The sequence below is a fragment of the Anser anser genome, assembly GCF_964211835.1.
Source record: "Anser anser genome assembly, chromosome: 5".
Classification (NCBI taxonomy): Eukaryota; Metazoa; Chordata; class Aves; order Anseriformes; family Anatidae; genus Anser; species Anser anser.
The window spans coordinates 66,305,893-66,329,278 of NC_139725.1; the positions used below are offsets into that span (position 1 = coordinate 66,305,893).

A 23,386-nucleotide genomic window follows, 5' to 3' on the forward strand; every position below is an offset into this window, starting at 1 on the left:
GTTGTTTATTGCATGAATGAGGTTTTAAAGTCTAACTTGCAATGTTTTATTCTGAATTACACTGAGGGCTCCATGGCTCTGCAGGCATCTTGCTCTACTTCACTATGTCAGTTTTTAGTTATTTTTGCTTCATGAGATACACATACTTAAGTAATTTTGTTCACTTTCTCTCCATGAAAATCATTAGAATTTGGGAATTCTTTGGTTTAGAGTTTTAAAATGAAGGGATACGTCTGATAAGTTCTAGAAGCTGAAGTGTTGCTTCCTTTCTTTCCCTTTCAATTCTTTTTCTGCTGGTTAGCACGTGGGAATTAAACTGCCCAGCCAAGGCACGGATGTGACCTCCTGGCCGCGACCTGAGCGGAGCAGCGGGTGACAGGCTCCTCCTGCCACCACCACGGGCACACGGCCTCCCCTCGCCTCGCCGGGGATTTGTCCTGCTTGCGTGCTCTGCTGGAACAGGCCTTGGGTTTTAATTCACCTGGCTCACCCACAGATGAAAACATACCAGGTGAGTGTCAGTGACAGAAAGAATGACGTGCTGGGGAGAGCACGCTGCAAGTGTCTTTAATTGCTGGAGCAGCCCAAAGTCCGAATCCCTGCAACCTCCAGCCGCACGCCCCAGCCCCGCTGCACCGTGGAGGTGCTGGATGGAGCCAGCCTGGCAGTGAGGCTCGGGCAGCCCTGCTCCCAGGGCCCTGCTTGAGCGGCCGTGCTCCTGGGGCCCTGCTTGAGCAGCCCTGCTCCCGGGGCCCTGCTTGAGCGGCCGTGCTCCTGGGGCCTTGCTCGGCAGCCCTGCTCCCAGGGCCCTGCTTGAGCGGCCGTGCTCCCAGGGCCCTGCTCGGCAGCCCTGCTCCCAGGGCCCTGCTCGGCAGCCCTGCTCCCGGGGCCCTGCTTGAGCAGCCGTGCTCCTGGGGCCCTGCTCGGCAGCCCTGCTCCCAGGGCCCTGCTTGAGCAGCCGTGCTCCCGGGGCCCTGCTCGGCAGCCCTGCTCCCAGGGCCCTGCTTGAGCAGCCGTGCTCCTGGGGCCCTGCTCGGCAGCCCTGCTCCCGGGGCCCTGCAGGGCTGAGGCAGGAGCCCTCCTACCAGGCCCTGCAGCCACCTGGCAGGGAGAGCAGCGGCGCACCGCCCCGCCCGGGTGCTGGCCTGGAAAAGCCCGGAGCTCGCGGGTGCCAAGATGTTAGAGAGAGGGCAATGCCAGCTGCTGGCGGGCAGCTGAGCCCTGTGGCCGGTTACTGCAGCGCTTAAAGGTTACAGGATGTCAGCTTTCCACACTGGAGGGTGCCTAGGCCATCCAAAATGCTTGGATCCGGGCATTTTATGATACCACAGCTGCGGTGTCGCGACTTGCGGGACAGAGAGGGGACATCAGGAATGGGGGTGGGAGTGTTCCCACTGCCAGCGCCTGATCTCGGGGCAGCGAGGGGCTGGGACTGCAGGGAAAGGACACCAAAAGGTGCTGGGAGACAAGGGGGTCCCAGCGGGAGGGCAGCGTGCGGGTGTGAGCCCTGCACCGCCAGCAGCGGGTGGCTGGGTCGCAGGGCAGGACCCGCACCTACAGGTGTGCCGGGCTCAAGGCCCCGCTGCAGGCACCCAAAAAGGCAGCTCGGAGGAGCTGTGTTTGTGGGACTGAGTAGGATTAAACCAGCCTGTAATTTAATTGTTCTTGATTCAAAAAGATACTGCAAAGAGCCATAATTCTGCTGGGTGCAAAATTGATAAATATTTACTTCTCATTTATGTTGCTGGCAGGAAATGTATCTTAAAAAATGACTTTTCTATAATGTACTGTAATCTTCTGTCAGAGTACAGGACAGATAGATGTAGGAGGATCACTACACTTTCAACTGAAATTAGGGCTATCTCAAGTTAAACAAAAGAAAGGCATGTAAGGATATAAGCATAACATTTCTATGAGACAAAGGGATTTCTAAGCAAATTTCCTCATTTAAAATATATCTCCTCCCCCTGTAAGACTGTGCATAAAACATGTGTCGTTTCAGTCTCCAGAACTGTTTATTTGAAATTTCCATTTTTTGAAATGATCAAACAACCCAACCTCAAGCCCTGAATTACAAAACAGGAAGAAGAGACATAACAACTTTTGATATTTATTTTCTTTTGCTTATGTGTCTGATCACACACATTCCCTTCACTTCCCTCCAGCTCACGTCTTCTGCTTTCTTGTCTTATCACACAGCATGAGTCTTTAAAATACACCTATGAATATGAAAGGCTCATCAGTAATCAGATTGGCATTAAATGTTAACGTATCCATGTCACCAGGATGATACCGCACGCATCAGCCAGGCAAGCTGCTGGTAAGGCAATTTGAAGGTGATGTGAAATGCCGATAAGGGCTGTTGTGGGAAGGGACGTCCCCACAGTGCCCCACATGGGGTGCCCCCATCGCTGGGAGCTCCTGCTCCCTCTGCACTCTCAGGGGCTCCTTGGCAGGAGTGCACCCGGGGGGATCCGGCTCTTGGCGAGAGGGGGGCCCGAGCCCTCCAGCAGCTCTGCCCTGAGGCACCAGCTCCCCGACTGTAAAAACGCAGATTTTCAAAGCATCTCAGATGTTTCGAGCATGTCATTCTCTTTGGCCTCTCTTTGTGTTGACCTTGGCGATGCAGCATCTCAGTTCCTCCAAGGCGGGGGGTGAGATGTGGTTGTATTTCTCTGCTTCAGATTGATGCAGTACTCACCCCATTGCTCTTGACCATGCCTGCTTTTTCTAATGTTTCAAGATCCTCTGTGAAATCTGTAGCAACCCAAAGGAGAAGGTCATGATGCCTAGCTTGCGATGCACTGCTCTGGGCATTGGGAATTCAGTGGCCAGGCTGCAAATATGAAAACTCAAATAGATGGGTAGCAGTGATAGCCCCTTAATGTCTCAGGGCCCCTCTCTGCCTTGTCCGGCAGCCAGCTGCTTTCAGTATTCCTGCAAGATGTACTGTGAGCACTGGTGTTCAGTGCAACGTCTCAGTGTTTCTATTGACCATCTCCAGACAGCAACATATATCAGCTTCTGAGTTGTGCCTGGTTTCTTTTCTTGTTTATTGCACGATTTTCCTTTCCTCTGAAGCATTAAAGACTGGAATCAGCTGGACCCAGTGTATGAGGCTGTGTTAGTGCTTCTGGTACTGGCAGGAACGTTCAGCGTTGTTGGGAAAGTGGTTTCACAGACGTCCTGCTGGCTTCAGTTTTCTGAAGGAAATCATAGGAGATGCCAAGGGATGCTCTGCCTTCCTCCATCACATTTACCTCCATTACCCCATCAGGATGTTTTCTTCCCAGCTGCATGGGGAACGTGCAAGGAGCTTTGAGTGTTCTGCTAGGAGGCTTCAGCTTCTCTGGGAGGTGCTGGGTGTTCTTCATTTGGGCAGCTAGGAGATGCTGTGCGTAACTTTATATTCAGTATCTGCTGCCTGGCTGCCTGTAATTAAGCACGGTTGGATATGATGACCAGGGAGTCCTTTCTGTCTAACCATTTTCTATAAGACTTCTTCCAAAACATCTGAAGGTGTAAAACAGGGAGGAATCAATCGTGTTTTCTCCTGAGACATCTATCCACAGTCCAGACAAGGATTTTCCCCCGTTGTGCTGTCTGGCTGGCGGTCGTCCCTGCAGCGGAGTGCCTGGGGACGGGAGGCAGGCCCCCAGATTGCAGCCCCTCCATTTCTCATGGCAAAGTGATACAACCGTGCACGCACTTCAGTGAGCCTTTCCCGCTGAGGTGACGTCTTCCCCTGGCAAAACACCAGCCAGCAGGGAATGCAGAGCGTAATCCTGTTTTTACAGTGACTTATTGCATGACCTTTTGAGCAAGGACTTAACTTACCTGAATCTCCATTTACCTAAGGAGATAATACTGCATCAGATTAAGTGGCTCATTGCCTTGAAAATCACTTTTCCTCCTGACAACCGTTTCCCTGCTGATTTTCCCAAATGACAGCCAGGACACCCCTGTGCCCTTGGGATGGCAGTCTGCACAGCCCGCCAGCCTGCTGCTGCTGCACAGGGCCAGTGCCAACACGGGGCTGGGGACGTCTGCTCTGCCTGCACCGGGTGCACCTGCCCTGCTTCCCAGACAACCCGTGTTCATGGCACCCAAGGCCCTAAGTCCTTTAGTGAGGTTGTTTGGTTAAAAAAAAAAAAAAAATTAAAAAAGTTGGGAAAATGAAGGTTAAAAAACAAAAGAAACAAACAACCAAAAAAAAGAAGGAAGGAAGGAAGGAAAGAGAAAAAGAAAGGAAGGAAGGAAAAGGAAGGAATGAAAAGGAAAGAAAGAATGAAGGAAGGAGAGAGAAAGAAAGGAAGAAAGAATTAATGAAAGAAAGAAAGAGAAAGAAAGAAAATATGGTGTTATAACTCCTGCACGATAAACTCCTGAAGTTGAAATTGCTGTTGTTTTGCATCCTGTGCAGAGACTGTCAAGCAACTGGCTCAGAATCAAATCCTGAAGTCTTTACACAGTTCTTAACCAGTCCTTGTGCAAGAGAAGAGCATCTTGGGTGCAGATATTACAGAAGTCTGCAAACCTGAAGAACACCAAGGTCATGCACAGAGACTTTTCAAAAGTCTTAACTTCAACATAAAATCCTTCAGTGTCCTGAGTAAGAAGTTATGAAAGCAGAAGTTAAATGGATTAAGAGCAATGAAAGGGAATAACTGCATGCAAGAAATCATTGCTGTACAGAAATGTTTGCCCTGAGACTCTGCAGGGCCTCTCCAGCATTTGACTCAATCATTTTGAAGGATGTTACTGTTGATTAAAATGAATAGAAAATGTACCAAAGCTCTGATAGCTAACGGAGCAGGAGCCGATCAGAGTAATATGGATAATGCAGCAACCTGGAACCATTCACAAAAATGCATTTGTGTGTAAGCAAATGCAAGACCCTGCCTGGGGCAGGACGGGCACTTTCCATGTGCAGGATGGGTGGCTGTAGCTTGGGCTGCGGTCAGGGTACAAGCTGTGGGTTTGGTGCTACAGGAACTAGGGCCTTTGCTGGGACACCATCAGCAGTGGGGCAGCTCTTGCCCTCCTTCTGCTCCTTTGTGTGTGGATCTGCTGGGACCAACCCCACAGGGCTTTCATGTTCACCTGCTTCTGTGGGAAGAAGGTGCAGTGCCTGGGGTCAGAACATGCCTCAGATGAACACATCAAGGAACTTGGTCTTGTTATTGAGAAGACTGACATGGCTTGGATGTATCCCCCTGGGACCCTGGGACTTTTGCGGGAAGATTGTCTTGTCTATGAGAGTGCTTCATTCTGGCAGGGAGAGGCAGGGAGGAACCAGTGGTTTGGTGGAAAAGCCAACAAATTCAGTCTTCAGAGAAGACCTGCTTTGGCAGCAGGTGTGGCTGAACTTGGATTTCGCTGCCAAGGGAACAGCTGAATGCTTCCTGTCTGGATGCCTTCAGATCCAGAACGAGTGTGGCATCCCTCCAGGACCTGTGCTGCGGCAGGAGGGGGTGATGGTCTCAGTAATGTGTAAGCAGGGGAGCACCGTCACCTGGCTGTACCCGCCTGGAGTAAAGGAGCTACAGGTGCCCCTTACCTCAGTCTATGAACTTACGACCTAATTGCTGCTGCTTCTGATCCAACGTAGGAATTAACCTCAGAGAGACAATCCGTCAGCTCTCCCATGCTGGAAGAGCAGTGTTGTGAGTGCATCTGTACATCGACCTCCCCAAGCACCGTGTTAGGGTCTTACCCCCACCCGTACCCCTCAAACTCAGGATAAGGCTTCAGGATAAGGCAAGCCAGGCTGCCGAGCTCCGCTGGGAGGTGGCGAAAACAGTCAGGAGAAACTGTGGCCTGTTCCCCCATGGAAATGGTGAGGGATGGGCCATGGTGATGAGAGCTTGTAACAGCTTCAGTGGGAGAGGTGGGGAGCCCACGGGCCTGGCGGTCAGGAATGGGGGCGAGCCCCAGCGCCATCGCTGCGGGGGGCAGCGGGTGCCGTGCTCGGGTCCTGGCCCCCGCACAGGGTCTCACTGCCCCCTGCCCAGCGCTGCCGGTCCTGGAGTGGTGGTTAAAGAACAGACACGGGGGCCAAAATGGGCTTCTTGGTGTGGCTTGCTTGGTCATGGGGTAACTGTCACGGGGATCCTCGCACCCAGTCGCTAACTGCACCACTGACCGGCTGCAGTCCCACGGTAATGTGCACGAATAAACCACGCGTCCTGGTCCTCAGGAGGGGGCTGGTCTGCCACCGCTCAGCTTGTTCCCTTGCTATATTTGTTTCTGTAATATGCATTTTTCCCCCTTGGATTATGGCTAATTTAAAGGCATAAATATTCATATGGATGGAAAGAGGTTTATTATAGTTCCAAAATGTCAGACTCATTCAAGCCAGAAACCAAATGAAATACTTGATACAAAGCCATGAACACGGAAATGTTACGTTTGGCGCTGCAGCACAAACTGCAACACGTGACTGATCTTCCCACTGCACACCGGAAACCAAACGTAATTTGTAGCTAATATCAGCTGTGGGTTCATAAAATCAGTGAGATCTGAAACCCTTTTGCAATTTTTTCCCTTATAAAGCATCAGCAGCCATTTACAGTAGCAGTCATTCAGGTAGCAGCTCCTGCCCTTTCTCTCTGGGCTCAGCCCTCAGTGAAAACTGCTCCAACACCTGCCAGGGAAGAGCTCTCCTCTCCTTGCCCAGCTGGAATGTCTCCAAATTAATGTGTTAATTTGTTACCCTCAGCCCATTATCACACACGTGCTAATGCCGGGGATAGGGACATTTCTCCCGTTGCTCCCCGAGGGTTTTTAATTTCTGTACGCCGAGCCGCAGCAGGCTGGGTGACACTTTCAGCTAGGCACTGGGAGGCAGCCACAAGGCGCGCTCGCCCTGAGCCGAGCCGCACGTGCCGGAGCAGGACCGCCGGGCACCAAGTGCGCAGCCTTCCCCTGTGTCTGCTGCGGGTTTTGGAGTGCCAGCACAGCGAGCCCCAGCCCACTGCTTCCCTCCCACAGGGAAAGAGTCGCCAGGAAAGCCCTCACTGAGTTTGTGATTACCAGCTTCGGCAGACACTGATACAGGCGGAGCGGTGCAAGCTCACAGGCAGTGGGTACGGGTGATCCAAGCACCGCCAGCCACGAAGAGGCTTTCATCTCGAGTTTGTTGGATTTCAGGGCCTCCAGCAACGGGGGGTGCAGAAGCAGAGCTGCAGCATCTCTTCAGGAACAAAGCTCCGCACCTCTTCAAGACCATCCGGCGCTGTGTAAGCCTGGATGAAGGTGGCAGGGCAGTGTCAGCACTGCTGGCTGCTGCCTCCCGCGCAGCATCTCGCCACCCAAGCACCCCTCCATGGGCATTCAGAGGGGGCAACACACATCAGCACATTGGCCTGGGAGCAGATGGCAGCTGCACTGACGCTGACAAAAGCTCCCTGGTGTGCCTGCTTGCAGCCTGGTACCAGCAGAACGGTGCTTTGGGAGTGCTGGAGGGTGCCCAAAGCTCTGCAGAACGGGGACCACCTCCTCAGTACTGCTTGCAACGCAGCGCACGTTAGGGCACTTGTCTTGCTTTCAGCACAGCTTAGTCTCTGTCATTCAGCTGCTTGTCTGAGGTGTCTGGTTTTCTTTTTCAATTAAGCACCCTGTTTAATGATAGGTGCTGTTCCTCGTCACACCAGTTCTGACTGTAATAGGATGTGGCTGCTAATCTTGATGGATTTATGCAGGTCAGTTTATCCTGTGCTCATCACGTATTCCTGAAAGGACTGCTGCTGCGGTGGTGAGGTCTAGTGCTCCTCGAGACCCGCTGTCAGTGTATGTCCTCTGGGCAGAGGTGACGAGGAGGGTATGGATGAAGGCTCCGTGGGTGAGCTGGGGTGATTTAACCACGGAGTCGATGTCCTCAGATCAGCGCTGACTCTCTAGAGAAGTGTATGAACACACTGTCTTGATGCCTCTATGGATTTCCAGCTGTTCCTTCACTTTTCACTTGTACTGAAAAGAAGGACAAGGGGGTGGTCAGACAGTCTCTGCAATTTGCATGAGCCAGCAGGATTTAAGAGACACCGCTGGACAAGGGCATCTTCAGGCTGATTTCTGATTCTGGGTGGCATGTAGAAAGTAACACTTTTTGGATTTTCCCCTTGTTTTTGCTTTTCATTACAGAGCTGACAAGCTAAATATCAGAAGATGAGGAACATGACAAACTCAAGGAAGGGGAGATACACTGCTTTTCATCCCACAGGAGGAGAAAATAAATGTATCCGTGTGACCTCTCTGTGGGCCGTGACACACTGTCCAGTTTCCCATTCATCACCTGGAGTGTGGCTTTTCTCGAGTATTTGTCTACCAGCAGCTTCTCTGCAGTAGCATTACCATTCAGAAGAGCAACCACCTTGGCTGGAGTTCTTCTTGCAAAGAAGAAAAATTTCCACCCGATTGCAGAGAGGAGTTGCCAAAATTACTTCTTGATACAAGACCCAGTGCTCAGAGGAGCAGCAGTAGCTGCTTTGCATTTACCTTACAAGGGTTAAAGATGAGGCCGGTTGTGCTTTGCCTGGAGTGCCGCAGCTTTTCCTAGCTGACGTTGGCAGTGATGGGGCTTCTCAGTGCCTCCCGTGTGTTTGATGGGGGGCGAGTGAGCAGAGCCTCTAAGTCACGACAGAAAAGTCTGTTTTTCAAACCTGTTATTCTCTTTCCTGGTCAAATTGTGGAGTGTTTATGGGGTTCTTTGTAAGACTTTGTTTGTTTTAGCAACAAAGCCTACATATCACCAGGACCTACATCTAGAGTTTTCCTCCGTGGGAGATGAACAATGCAGAATAACTCATAACTTCTGTGAAAATAACCTCTGCCATAAAGCTGTGAGAAATCTTACAGAATGGAAAGAAAACATATAGGGCTGGCTGCAAGGCAGACTAAAATAAATGGTGAGGCTTGTGCAACTGAAGAAATAGGAACAGAAGGAGTGGTGCTCCATGGCAGTGCTGATAGCTGCAGCCTGCAGAAAGTATCTGGAAAAAAAAAATCTGCAAAATTTGGGGGCTAAGAGCCCATTTGGAAAACATGGATTCTGTGCTACAGTAGAGATGATTTGGTACAGGATTTATACTGACGCACTAAACTAGACTGACTTTGAAAGACTAGGGCTATTATTTGTAATTTTTGGAATGAAACTGTATGTATGTGCTGCATACAAAAGAAATCTGCATCGATACAGGAGTCACTGACCAAATTCTCACTGAGTCAATGATGCTGAACCATTCCTCATATCCAGTGAATTCAACATTCATCTTCAGGCACAGATCTCTGCAGAGTGAGACCAAAAAATGAAACAGTTTATATTTGCTGAGAATAAGATTATTGGGAGGGGAGGGGAGGGGAGGGGAGGGGAGGGGAGGGGAGGGGAGGGGAGGGGAGGGAAGGGAAGGGAAGGGAAGGGAAGGGAAGGGAAGGGAAGGGAAGGGAAGGGAAGGGAAGGGAAGGGAAGGGAAGGGAAGGGAAGGGAAGGGAAGGGAAGGGAAGGGAAGGTTCTTTGGTAACCGGCTGAGTTACAATTAATGTTGCATTAACGGGGAACTGCAAGACCATAGTTACAGGAAGAAGGGCTGTGGGGGAGGCTGACGAGCTGACGATGTCATTTTGAAGACTCACACTGACTTGTACCGAGAGGTTTTCATGATCCTCCTCTGTCTCTGGGCTCTGAAGTACTTTGTGAATCTGGGCTGCAGGAGTCACTATGCATAAATGGGTATTTTGGTTTGCCAGTCTAGGAGGCTTGATGGTGGAATAGGGCTTTGCAGGTGTCCTACATGAACTGTGGTTAGGAGAGATAATATTTGGTGTATAAATAAATACTGAATGATACCACGGAGGTAACCATTTTCTATGAATACCACATCAATAGTTGTAATTTGCTGCTGCAGCTGTGATGATATAAGGCTGTACAAGACGCAAGGTTTGCAGGGATAGGTAATATCTTTTATTAGTCCCAAATCTGTTACATAGACGTGAAAAAAGTTTGTACACCCAAAAGCTTTTCTGAGTTTTCCAGCTATGTCACTTGGCCTAGTAAAACACCCTGCCCTCCCCACAAGCTCTTCTCTCTGCCGTGAAGGCAGCTGTGAGAGCACCAGGAGCTGTGCGGCGGTGCACGAGGGCTCACGGGCACGGCACCGGGTGCTGCTCCTGCCCGGGGGCTCACCGGGCTGCGGGCCCACCAGCCCCTCCTGAAGTCACTGCTGGTAAATCGGACGGGGCTCGTAAAACTGTCAGATAATTGTGTGGTTCGGCTTCAGACAGCTCCGACTGAGGCCAGGTCGCACCTGTATCTCCCCAGAGCAGGCTGTCCCGGAGGTGCGGGTCCTTGTCTCTCCCGGAGGTGCTGCACGTGGTGTCCTGGAGCCACCGGCACCGTCACAGCAGCGCACTGAGAGGGAGGCTGGGGCACGTATCCCAAATTCAAAGAGTGGGCTTTGAATCACTGGCCACACTGCACTGCATCCAGACTAGGGCTGAGCAGGGATTGTTTAAAGGCACTAGGAACCACTTCTGCCCCGCTGGGGAGGGAAAGAAGAGGCCAGCTCGTGCTGAGGGCTTAATGCTGTCGTGAAGGCGCAGATGGGAGCCAGGGGGAATCAAAAAATTTCTACTCAGACCTGCAAGGTGGGTCTGAATATATATGCACCCCATATACACATCCTATGTGCGTACCCCACATACGCATCCTGTACACGTGTCCTATGCACCCATCCCGGTGCAGCCGTTCGGGGCTGCAGGCAGCTCTAACCACCCCGTGGTGCCTCCCCAGTGCTCGCCGTGCCCCGCCAGCCCGCCCCATCGGAGGGCAGGTGCTGAGGGAGGGGGGCTGCCAGCAGCCCCTGCGCCACCAGCACCGCCTGCGCCAGCGCCCGCGGCGGGGTAAGGGCGGGCGGACCTCGGGAGTGCTGGCGGTCAGGGCTTTTGGGCATGTGTTTTGGGTTGCTGCCTCCTCCTCAGGGGTGGTGGCCTGAAGGTCCTGGCAGTGTGGTGGCCTCACCTGCAGTGAGGTTCTGTGTCCCAGAGTTGTCTGGCAGCTGAAGGAAACCAGATATATCTCTTTTTTTTTTTCTTTCCCTACTTCACAGTAGACCTCCAGAGAGTGCAAAGGGGCTAAAACCAGTTGAAGCATGTCTAAGTTCTGAATTTCTATGACGTAGCTTCAAAATTCAAGTTTTCAGAACTCAAAAGATTATTTCTAATCTTCCAGAGGATTCATTTGATGTAATTTTATTATTCATGCATTATTTTATGAAGTGGCAGCCATACCATTGACTTGTCATAATACAGCATTATTGCGGAAACATTCTCTTATTTTATGTCATTTAAAAAAAAATCAGCAACTGTGGCTGATCAGTGCTGATTAAAACACATAATCTCATTTTCCAGATGCAGCTGTCTCGGCTGTATGGAGCAGCAATGGGAGGCACAGGACTCTTGTTTATTTGTTCAAAGTTGCCTCTGCAGTTGACAGTCTTAGGAAGCCACGGCCAGGTGATGAATGGTCGGTTTTCTGCAGCTAGCATAAAGCCAGTGCATATTCCTCCTTGTGTGCCCTGGGTAAATTTCAAGAAATTAAAGTTTGTGCTATTTCTGATATAGATTGTGGCAGATTTGCTGGGTGACCTGATGCTGCCCAGAGCCAGTGCCAACGGCCAAGACATCCCTCACGAGCTCAGTTCCCTCCTGTGAAATGGCATTGCCCTTCATCTCCGAGACACGGTGAGTTTGTAATTGTGAGATGCAGGGAAATGAGAGCTGCGACAGAGCCTGGGTAATGGGACTTCATGCGGGGCAAGTCACTGCTGGTGTCCCACGAACACAGCACGTCCTGCCACAGCCGGAGCTCACCGCCCCGCGAGGGGTGCCAGCTGAGGAGCGGTGTCTCGCTGCGCTTAAAGCGGGGATGATGCAGGGGAGGAACCCAGCTGTCTGTGGTCCTGAGGTCCTGTGCGCTGTTCGTATTGCCCTCTGTTTCTTGGGATGTGCAGCATGGGGCCCACTCCTTGCATTCATGGTAAGCGTGGGGAGTCCTGCACTGCTAAATGATTTTGGCTCCATCACTTTTTTTTCCTTTTTTTTTTTTTTGAGGTAAATGACAGTGTGACAGTGATGAGTGCACGTCTGAGGTTGCAGTCATGCAGAGAATTTGAGCTATTCTAAAGCATCTAAACAAGAGATGCCTAACTGATCCCCGAACTTCTGCTCCCACCCATTGCCTCCTGACTCGCTGGCTTGCTTTGATTTGGTGCAAATCTCTCTCCTCTTTCCGTTCTTCTCAGCTGGCATCTTTCAGCTGGTTTTGATGCTTCATAACTTTAGGATGCAGGTGGAGTGCCAGGCACTGCTCTCCATACAGGTACAGAAGAGCAAGGTCAAAACACGATACCAGCTCCACTTTGTGTACCTTCTCCATGTGAGCTCTCCCAGTGCTCCCAGGTTTTTTCTTTTTTTTTTTTAATAGCCCTGCTGGGGGTTATAAAAAAAATGCATTTTTCTTGGCTTAAAAAAGTAAATTTAGGCACTACTTCTTGTCTTCTAAAACTCTAAGAAATATATGTATTTTGATTTAAAAGTGCCATTGTGTCACAATTTATGACCCCTTGAGCCCAGCTCTTTATGAGTTTTTCATACTGGAATATTGCTGTTATTTATTAAATCCCTGATAAAGCTACACTTAATACTCCCATAATAGAATATGCATCTTTAAATCTGCTGAATATGTGGTTTGTCACTGATGCAAAGTGTACTGATTAATTAAATAAGACTTAGAGATTCATAAAGCAATTGCTGCAAAATGAAATGTTATTTACATCTAAGTATATTATCAATTATGGAAACTTAATTTTTCCCTTACACAATCTGTCTTAAAATTCCACTGATAGTGTAGTAGTCTCTGATGATTTAATGATTTAAAACTAATTTTCAGTATTGAACACACTTGCAAAAAATCAGCAGTTTTTCAAAATAAATAAGGTTGATATTTTGCATAATGGCAATGTACAGTTCTTAGTGGAGGTGAAAAGGACATGGGAAATGAAACCACGTGTGCATTTCTGTCCTGTTGTTTTAGGTAAATGTTTTAGTTGTCACAACTATAGCATTTAAATATTAAAACATCCTTCTATCACAATCAGGTTTTGGTAATGAAAACATTGCCTATCCTGCTTTCACAGGTACTGTTTTCTGGGTCATCTCAAACTCTGCTGTTTGCTTATTATCTATCAGCTGTTTGCTGACCAGTTAATCAGCCAGCACCAGACAAATTCAATCCTTTATCAAGCACTTTATCAAGGCTCATCAAATGGCTGGGAGACTGCTCAGACAGTCCAACGAGACCTTACTGTCACAGCTGTATTAATTCAGCTGTATCACTGGGGGGAAGTAAAAAAAAAAAAAAAAGGGAGAAAGACAAAACCTCATTTATTAGGTTCTTGTTTTCTCTTTTACATGTTTTCCATGTAAATAGCAACATGAGCTGTGCATCAGATATCTTACTCTCCCCTTCACAAAGGTTTCTGTCCTTATGTTTCCTTTTTAAATAATTAATGTTTTAATAGATAAAGGAATGAAGGTTTGGGAGAAGTTCAGGATATCTAAGGCCTGATGAAAGTTGATGGGTGGAGTTATTTAGAAAAACATGAGCTCAAGATTTGGTCTCTGTCAGAGGAGTTTTCCTCGTTCCTTTGACACCGCGGATCCCAACAGCAACTCCTGCTGAATCTCTCCCCAATTATCACTCGCAGCCCTAAGGGTCGTTAAAACTCTTGCTTCCGGGGCCTGCTTTATATGCATCAGTCCATAGGAAATGTTCTCATTACTGCTTTAGTATAAAGCTACAACTGCACTCCAGCCATACATAACATTTATTCATTAAATTATTTGCTTATTACATTAATAAAAATGACACTGTTCTGCTTGCTTCTAACCTGTCCCAGCAGGTCCTGCAGACCTTCTGCTTTTACCACTTTCTGTGCAGGGACCTGGGGCTGTCTTACTTCCTTACTTTGTCCTTCTTTCTTGACGCCACCCTTTGTGCTCACCTCCTCCTTCCCCGCTCAGTAGTTCAGCAGGGTGTGCGCTGCCCCTGCCCCTCGTACAGCCGGCTCCCAGCCACCGGCTAGGAATTGGGATGTACTGCTGTGCCCCCTTACTGACAGCGAACACAGGTTGGTAGCTGCTAGGAGGCTGCTGGCCGCTCCATTTGTTTTAAAGCTGCCTGAAATGACGTGAGCTCCCACCTTAGGGCCCCTGGGAGGGGCTGGCTCCCTGCCCTCGCTCCAGGGGCCGTGCTGGGGTCCGCTGGCCACTTGCTGTCCCCAGGATAAGGTGCGGGTGTGCTTCTGCCTCCAAACCTTTCTTTGCAGTGCACTCAGCCCTCCTTTGCTAGTTCTTGTTCTGAGACACTTGGGGTTGGCTCTCCATGGCAGTGAGCGACAGGGTTTGAGTGCTCTTGAATTTCTTGAAACAGTTCACCTACTCTCTTTATTAGAGAGAAGAAATAAGAATAATAATTTTCCATGTGGGGATGGTGAAAACTTAGATGTGTTCCAAGTGATTTTGTTTTAGTTTAATGCTTTTAAAAAGATTTTGAATGTATTTTTAATCTCTCTGAATGCTGACGGTGTACAACGGGAAGCACTGGAGTTTTAGATCACTTTGTTTAAAGTACATGAGCTCATTTTTAAAAAGGGCCTCCCTGAATCTGCGGGTCTGGTTTTCTTGGCCCCATGCAAGGAGCAAGTGGTGCCAAAGGCACGTGCTGGGGCTGCTCCGCGGGGCGAGCCCCTCCTGGCGAGCTCCCTCTGCACCGCTCTGACGGCTCAGCCCTTAAATCTCTTCTCTCTTTGGTGGAACACTGTGCTGCAAATGTGCACTGAGTAAATCTGTCATCGGGATTTTTATTATGCAATTCTGATGTGCAAGAATAGTATCTGAGCTGTTTAGAGCCATTGATTGCTATTGAGCTAATGAGCCAAGTGCTAATCAATTCTCTAGGAACTGTCATGAAAAACTATTACACCTCCCACAGTGCCTGCATTGACTGCTTATTGGCAGAGTGATTGTGTTATCTGCCTCAAATTTCACCAGACAGACTATAATAATCTAGAAAAATAATTTACCATCAATGCAACTGTAAGGCATGCCTGAGAATGATGAAAGAGAGTGATGCCAGCAAATGGCTGCACAGAGCCTCTTCTAATTGTGGCTGCGTACTCGCACACTGCATATTCTGCTGTCTCCACCTGTCCTAATGTGTATCATGGTGCTTGAATCGGTTATCTTCACCTAATTGATTTTCTAGCATGGGAAATGCAAGAGATCTACTTCGAGGCTTCAGAACAGTGTTTGGTACTGGCTCACAAGGAAAGTGGGCATTTATCCTGGGGGAGGTGTGACTTGGTATAGGAGGCAGCGAAGGAACTGAAGTGTAAAATGGCACCAAGTTGTTCCTAGAGCAGAACTGCTGGGCTGGTCAGAGGATTTTTGAGTGAGAATTTCAGCGGTGACTCAAGCACATCATGGTAGAAGGTAGGAAGCTGGAGAGGTTTCAGCAGGGTGAGGGAAGGAACAAAATGTCACAGTAGAGGGAGTGTGCAGAAGGCACAGATTCAAAAATGGATGAAAGTTATGGGTAAAAATAAGACCATAAAATTCAGGATTAATCATGTATTTATGCCATGAGCTGAGAGTGAATTACTTGGGTACAAGTGGAGAATACAGACATCTCAGTCATCCTCAGGGTAGCTGTGAACCAGCAGTCTGATCCTAACTGTGGCATCTGCATAGATAACATGAACTAGGCAGTAGGCTTTTAAAACAAACAAACAAAACGTAGAATTCTGGATTCATGTAAACATAAATCAGATCTGAACTAACTTTGAGACATGCTCCCAAGATTAGCAAATGCTGCTGAAGAGCAGAGTGTCTGCCCAAGTCTTCTGGAGTGATGGGCTGTGAGGGTAGCGTGTCTGTGTACCAAGCCAGTGCAAATGGCAGACATGTAAAAGGATGATGTTCGAAACGTAGGTTTTAAAATAGTTTAAAAAATAATACAAACAAAATCACCCCTCTTCACTCTCCAAAATGAACTGAACAAATGACTGAACATTGCGAGACAGAAGTAATTTTCCTTTTTTGATTGCATCCTCTTGCCTATTTTCAATGTTTTCAAGGCTTACGTAAAGGTGGAGCAGCTGCCAAAGACAGCACAGCCCCAGATGCCTCTCTGGGGCAGGGGTGGTCTTGCTCCCTGCGTGCCCTCCCTCTGCGGGTGCTAGGGAGGACTGATAAAGCTAGCCCAAGAGATGCCAGTGGGGTTTTCTCTTCTCCTTCCTCCAGCTCTGCCTCCTTCCAGAGAATTTTTGAAGCTGCATTTGCCCCTGCTCAAGTCTGGTCCTTGCAGTGTGTTGGTGTTTCTGTGTCCATCCTCTTCCTCCGCCCTGCTGCTGCTTGTTTTTTCGTCCCATGGGATGGGGTGCTAAGGGACAGAGCTTCAGAGGATCGCTTCATTTTCCCTGCATTTCTGTCTGGGACAGGATTTCTTCCCTTCCTCCAGCTCACACTTGTGATGTGCCCCGTAATTAGCACTTTCTGTCTGGTTGAAGTGCTTTTCACATCACTTACGGCATTTACAAGATTCTCATGATATTTAATGAGTGGTATACAACAAGATGTAAAATTTGTACACACTTAACTCCTCTTGTAACTTATTCCGGCTTTCCACCCAGGCCTTCCTGACACAACTCATACAGGTGACCTGCAGACTTGGCATTTACTCGTTCTCAGGTATCTTCCATCAGCCTGCACTCCGTTCTCTTCTCCTGTGCCTTGAAAACATCTGTTAAACTCTACTGTGTTACTGTGTTCATCATGAGCGAAAGGCTTTATTGATAAACTGCTAAATCAAACACAGCTCTAACTGTTGTATAATTCCTTTTCTATTTCTTTCTCTTTATTAGCCAGGAACATTAAAAACAAAACTAATTGATAGTGTATTTTCATTGACGAATATATTGAAATTTGTTTTAACATCCAAAACACCCATTAAGCTTCATAGAGTGTTGTACCTTGGAGCTTGATTTCAGTAAATATTAATATCACAAAATTTAAACAAAAATGCCATTTCTTTAAGACAACCAAGTTTCTCTACCCATGTCTAACTGCACTGTATTTTTTTTTAACAAGTGCAAAAAATGCAGGCTTTACTGAAATGACCGTGTTTTATTCGTATGATCAGTTCATAAATCCCAGGCCAGCTGCAGACACTTTCATGCACTTTCTCAGCAGCCAGGACAGTTCTGCATGGCTGGTGAGTATGCGCCTGGGCTTCCTGCAGGTAGCAAAGCACATCTCATCGGTATCACAGCAAGTTTCCTGGGCTGCTGTACTGCTGGGATCCTCCCTGACTTGACTTTTGTTGTGGGATGCTGTAACCCACCGGTTATTTGTGTTTTCAAAGCACCTGCCCTGGAAGGGGCCATGTTGTTCAGTTCTCTGCCAGCAAAAGGATGAATTAGTGCTCCAGGTACTGTATTCAGTCAGTGAATTGTAATGCTGCTAAATTGCAATGATAGAAAAATGGCTCGATCAGCTAGGGTGGGATTAGGGGTGGGTTTATGCTAAGCCCAGGTGCCCAGGGCACAGGGTAGGCAGGAGGTGGCCAGGCTGCGGGCCAGGCAGGATGCTGCTCACCCTTGGGTCTCTGGTGCAGGATGGCCCGAGGGGAGAGAGCCAAGGGTGCGAATCTGGGCTGTTTCTGTCTGCAAGCTGGAGCTGTGGAAATAATTTAAATCATGTTACTTCCTTGCTGCAGTGGCCGTAAGAGAAAAGGAGCCAAGGTAGCTTCTAGGACATCATGTACTGATCTTTCAGAAAAGAAAAAAAATAAAAACCTACTTTTCACAGAAAATTTTCCAATTGGAAGAAAACAAATTCCAAATGCCATTACTGAATAGTTACTCCTTAGCTCTGGGTGCTGCAAGAATTTCACCGTGCCCATAAAGAAGCTCTTAGTTCAAGCCACTGCTCACTGCTGCAGAAAGCAGTCTGTTCCAGACATCAGCTGCTGGAGGTGAGGCAGATGTTATCAGCCTCAGGTTTTTGATGGCTCAGGTAAATTCCATCCTCTTCGTGTTCCATCCACCGGAGTGCAAAAGTCTTCAGGCCTCTGGAAATACAGAGTGGCAATACAACTGGAAAGATAATTTATGAATGCATTGGAAAGTTTGCTATTTGTGAGTTTGCTGTTTGTCACACATTCCATCAGAGGCTGAAAAGAGCAAGCTGTAGTTGCCTCTCTCAAGGCAGTTTGTAAGGGGTTGCAGTCCCCGGCTCGCTGGCTGGCACGTTCCCCAGCTGCTCCGGGCATGGCCGCAGCCGCAGCGGGGCTGAGCAGTGCCATGGGGAGCTCCCGGCCGGAGGAGGGCAGGGGCACAGGCGTCTCGGCAAGCAGCAGGAGGGGAGGCAGCAAGGGGACAGCTTGGTCCCACACCGGGGGGCATGCTGGCGGCAGGGACCTCTGCAGGGCTCCTGCCCGGGGGTCTGCAGGGGCACCAGCCCCTGCCCCGGGGAAGCGGCACCCCCACCAAAGAGCAGCTGGGCAGTTTTGTAACTCTGCAGATGCGCTTTTGCTGGCTGTCTCGGGGGAACTGAATCCTGGATGTTCTGTATTTTATACGGAGCTTTTCTCTAAAGAAGAGAAATGGTGAATTTGCTGTTTTCCTTTCTGTTTGTTTCCCCCTGTTTAATCACAGCAGACTTCTTTCCCCCTGGAATTTGCCGGCTGCAGCTCCTGCCCATAGCTTCTTGTTATGCCTGCCTCGGTTAGATTAGAGAGACCTTTAATACCTGTTGTTTTCTCCCTGTGAAAGTACTTAGACGCTGTAATCAAGGCTTCTCCTAATCGTCTTTCTGATGAACTAAACAGATTAAACTCTTTAAATCTCTCTGGGTAAAGAACTTTCTCTAATAGTCAAATTATTTTTGTAGCTCTTTTCTGCCCTCTAATTTGTTGAAGGCTTTTTAACGCTGGGAAAGTCAGACTGTGCAGCTTTGCAGCTGCCCCGCTGCAAACACGCTGAGGGGTGTCCTTAGGCTGCGCCCCAGCCCCGTGCCCACACACCGGTGCCCGCGGTGCCGCCCGGTGGCCCCGGGGCGCGGGTGGAGAAGGGCAGGCGGTGTCCTGAGGAGGAGCCGGGCAGCTTCCATCCCAAAGCAGGATCAAACCTGATGAAAGCCCACTGGAGATCTGGATTCAGCCTGATGTTAAATGCCAGTGGTGGTGCGCTTATATTTTGGGTTCTTCATCCAGACCGCCCCAATCCAGGACTGCAGATCAGAACGGCACCTGGTTGTCTCCATCGCCTGTGGTATTTACCTTCGATAACCTCTCTGTTGTCCACCGATGTCACCAGCGATGAATTCCTGTCTCATTCACTGACTGGGAAGGACTGGGCTGCAGGGCTCGTGCTGACCCGTGCAGGTTCCTCCCTGACACATTGCCCTGACTCCCTTGAGTTCCCTTCTCAGCATGTCATTTACCTTAGCCATTAAGGGGTATTTCAGGGCCCGCATTTCCACAAAGCCAAGTGCCTTGTAAGAGTCTGGATGCGTCTGACATACCCAGGCACCCTTCCTCAGTGCCATGAAATAATAAAATCCCATTTTTTGTCAAGATATATTTTTTTCCATAAAACCAGGTTTGTAGGCTCATTTGTGACCTCGCCCTTACTTCACCTAGCTGAATCTTACTTCTGCTTTTCAGTTTTCTATCTGGGATTTATTTCTGACAAACAAACCTGTTTCTACTCAAATCTGCCTCTCTGAACACTGACACATTTTTTGGCTTCTTGCACTCTTCTCAATATTTAAATGTGTGTGTGTGAATGTATATAAATGTATATAGGTATGCATGTATATTATTTTACTGGCTCTTGTAACACTGATTTCTTTACTCATCCTGCTTTTTTGTAGTATCACCTGAGCTTTAAAAAAAAAAAAAAAAAAAACTATCTTAATAGATGTTTATCATATTCAAGAAATTCAAAAAATATTCAAAATATGTCTTGTCTGTGAAGAAACAGAAAGTAGTTGACTATCATCAAGTGAAATTTATCCACTTAAAATTTTTGCAAAACCAGGAAAGCATTCCTTTTAAGGTGATACCAATTTTTTTCAGCTTTGATGCTGCTAACATATTATTTTTATTAAATGAATGGTCTTTGATCTTCAGATGCTGCTCTGAGGGTGTCAGAAGACTGCGGGGGTGTCCCCGGGCTGCAGCGTGTTGCACGGTGCCGCAGGCTGCTGGTGCAGCGCCCGCTCTCGCTGGTGTCCCTCTGCCCGCGTGGCGGGGCTGTGCTCGTGCAGGGCCATGGCGAAGGGGAGAGGCTCTGGGCTGCAGCACCCGCTGTCCTGCAGCGGTCTGATGGCCGGTGCCCATGTCCCCATCGGCCTCGCAGTCCCACGAGGGATGCTGTGTTTTTTCTTGCTGGTGTGCGTGGCGGTTCCCCCAGTTTGCAGGCAATGAGGGAAAGAGGGAGCAAACCCACAGGCTTCCGTTCACTCTTGGCTGCGATGTTTCAACTTACTTATGGTTTGCTGAGTTTGAATTTAAGCTGTGTTGGCCTTGTTAGTGCCCAACCTTCTGGTGTTAAATTGAGCTGGATGTGCCAGCCAGCCTCTCACCCAGCACATTAGCTCCCTTGCCTGGGAGAAGCGATCTGGCTCATTTATATAACCTCCCTCCCATGATGTGTTGCAAAACCGATCCCCTCCCACCCCCCATTTTTATGCCAATTGCATATCAAGTGTTTCAGCCTCGGCCTCCTCTCTGTCCCTTGGGACTGGGAAGGTCTCTGAGCAGACCCCTAGGAACTGGCTACATTTCTTTCCCAGACCTGGAGACATTCGCTATCTTGCTCTTCTTTATGCTCCCTTCAGGTAATACTTTAGGAGAAGTTTCTAGCAGCACAGGGTGAAAGTCAGATGAGCCAAGTATTTAGAGTGTTTTGAAGTGTTTTGCTTCACACAAGCCATTTGGAGGCATTGGCAGTAGTGAAATATGGACCAAGTGTATTAGCATAATTCCTGTGATGCCTGCTAGTTGTTGGATGGCAGCGTGTTTACAGCGCAGCTTTTTGCTGGGTCCTGATTGAAGCTGGCATCCCCTGGAACGCAGGTGCAGCTCCCGGGCGGGCAGAGAGAGGAAATATCTTGCAGAAGTTAAAGGGGAAAAAGGCTCTCATCTCAATCAGATTTCAGACACTTTTCTTTTTTCAGGGTGGAGAGGAAGGATGAAGGCAGAACTTGGCTGCTTTCTAAGCACAACAAGCTTTTGCAGATCACCGGCTGCTGCTCTCTGTTGGCTCGCAGGAGCGAGAGCTGCACGGGGGTGGCCGCACGAAAGCGGGGCCCCGGGGAGCCCCCCAGGGCGCCCCCAGCCATCTCCCCACGCTGGGTCACCGCCTGACTCGGGTTTCCTCTGTTGCTTTCATGCTGTTTCCACATGGCGAAACAGCCAGTTGTGTTAATAGGGTATTAATGAGAACAGCAACAAAGCTCCCTTGTTACTTGAAGCTAAGCAAATAGTGATTATTTTGTTGTTAACGATTTTGTTCTACAAAGATAGCTCTACACCACTGTGTTTTCTCCTTTGGGTACCACTTTCCAGCAAGAGTAGACTCACATGAGTACACTTCAGTTAATTTCTTTTTTTCCACTTGCCATGCAAAATTCTGAAGAAAAATGCTGGACAACAGGGCTCTGTGGAAGAGAAGTTTTAGCTCTATGATAAGTGACATTGTCAATGCTCATAACGCAGGCACCTCAACATAGAAGGCCACCTTGGATTTTCATCTTTCTGCCTCTCTTGTTTATGATAATTATACATGATCTATACATTATATATGCATATATATACATATATGTATACGCATATGTACATATAATATGTATATGTACATATATAATTATACTTAACAAAAGGAAAATAAAAATGGTAAAGAAAATAGGTTTATTTTCAAGTTATGAGAAATTATCTGATGTTAATTTTTAGGAAGTACTGAAATGTTTGTTTTCTTTAGTAGAAAAACTGCAGACAATGGTAGCGTTATTTTTAAGGGATCAGAAATTAGAAGGCAATTAGATGGGAGGAACAACAAGCACATTTTTCATGATAAAGAAGGAGGATTTTAGAAATTAAGGAATTGAATGATGACTGATGAGCTTGCATTAAGTTCTCATCTCTACCGAGGACTTGTTGTGCAGCTCAGATAATTAAATTTCTTTGTCCCATTTTGTCCACCCACAGCTTTTCCTTCTGATTGTGAATTTGTTGCTTGCAGCCTGATGCTGAGTCTTGGGTCACCTTCCTTGGCATCACTGTTACGCTTTCTCTGTTGCTGTAGGAGCAAAGTACAACCACACCTCGAGTGCTGTGTTCAGCTTTGGGCTCCTCACTACCAGAAGGACATGGAGGTGCTCGAGAGAGTCCAGAGAAGGGCTCCGAAGCTGGTGAGGGGCCTGGAGCACAAGTCCTGTGAGGAGCAGCTGAGGGAGCTGGGGGTGTTCGGTCTGGAGAAGAGGAGGCTCAGGGGAGACCTTATTGCTCTCTGCAACTGCCTGAAAGGAAGGTGTGGGGAGCTGGGGGTCGGCCTCTTCTCACAGGTAACTAGTGATAGGACTAGAGGGCATGGCCTCAAGTTGTGCCAGGGGAGGTTCAGGTGGGAAATGAGGAGACATTTCTTCTCAGAAAGAGCAGTCAGGCGTTGGGACGGGTTGCCCAGGGAGGTGATGGAGTCACCGTCCCTGGGGGTGTTCAAGGAAAGGTTGGACATGGAGATTAGGGACATGGTTTAGTGGTGACATTGGTGGTAGGGGGATGGTTGGATCAGATGATCCTGAAGGTCTTTTCCAGCCTTAATGATTCTATGATTCTATGATCTGAAATAGGTTGGAAAAAGCTTCTGTGGAATTTGTTTAACCCAAAAGGCAAGCTGGTGACTGGCAGAAAACCCAGAGCTCTTCCAGCAAAAGTCAACTTTTATTTACATGCATCGAAATCAGCATGCAGTGGTATGGGTCCCAAGAGTCTGCTTCAGACCACATTTGCCTTTTCAGAGTCAAAAAAATGATTATCATACACATAACAATACTTCCCAACAGTACTCCATCTTTTATTTCACATTATTACTGGAGATAGGACTTATTTTTGACAGCCATGGCTGTTCTTTAGCGAGGGGAGGTAGGGGGAAAAAAGGTTTAAAAATGAGATTACTGCAAGATGGGGAAGCTGTTTGTCATGAGAAGTTTGAAATGTGAAGGGAAAGGCTTTAGAGAGCTGCGTGCCAGCTCATCCAGGAGAAGTGAG

At 48.4% G+C, this 23,386-nt stretch overlaps 1 long non-coding RNA gene across 8 annotated transcripts in view; it reads left to right on the forward strand.

Annotated features, from left to right (window-relative positions):
• LOC310900574 overlaps positions 1 to 9,321 on the forward strand; it is a 42,415-nt gene extending 33,094 nt beyond the window's left edge. For 4 of the 8 annotated variants that reach the window (XR_014585225.1, XR_014585226.1, XR_014585227.1 and 1 more), the window contains 3 exons: positions 302 to 511; positions 2,200 to 2,320; positions 3,082 to 8,136. This is a non-coding gene — a long non-coding RNA (uncharacterized lncRNA). The other 4 variants (XR_014585229.1, XR_014585230.1, XR_014585231.1 and 1 more) reach the window with 4 other exon arrangements.
• The last annotated feature ends 14,065 nt before the right edge of the window (positions 9,322 to 23,386 follow it).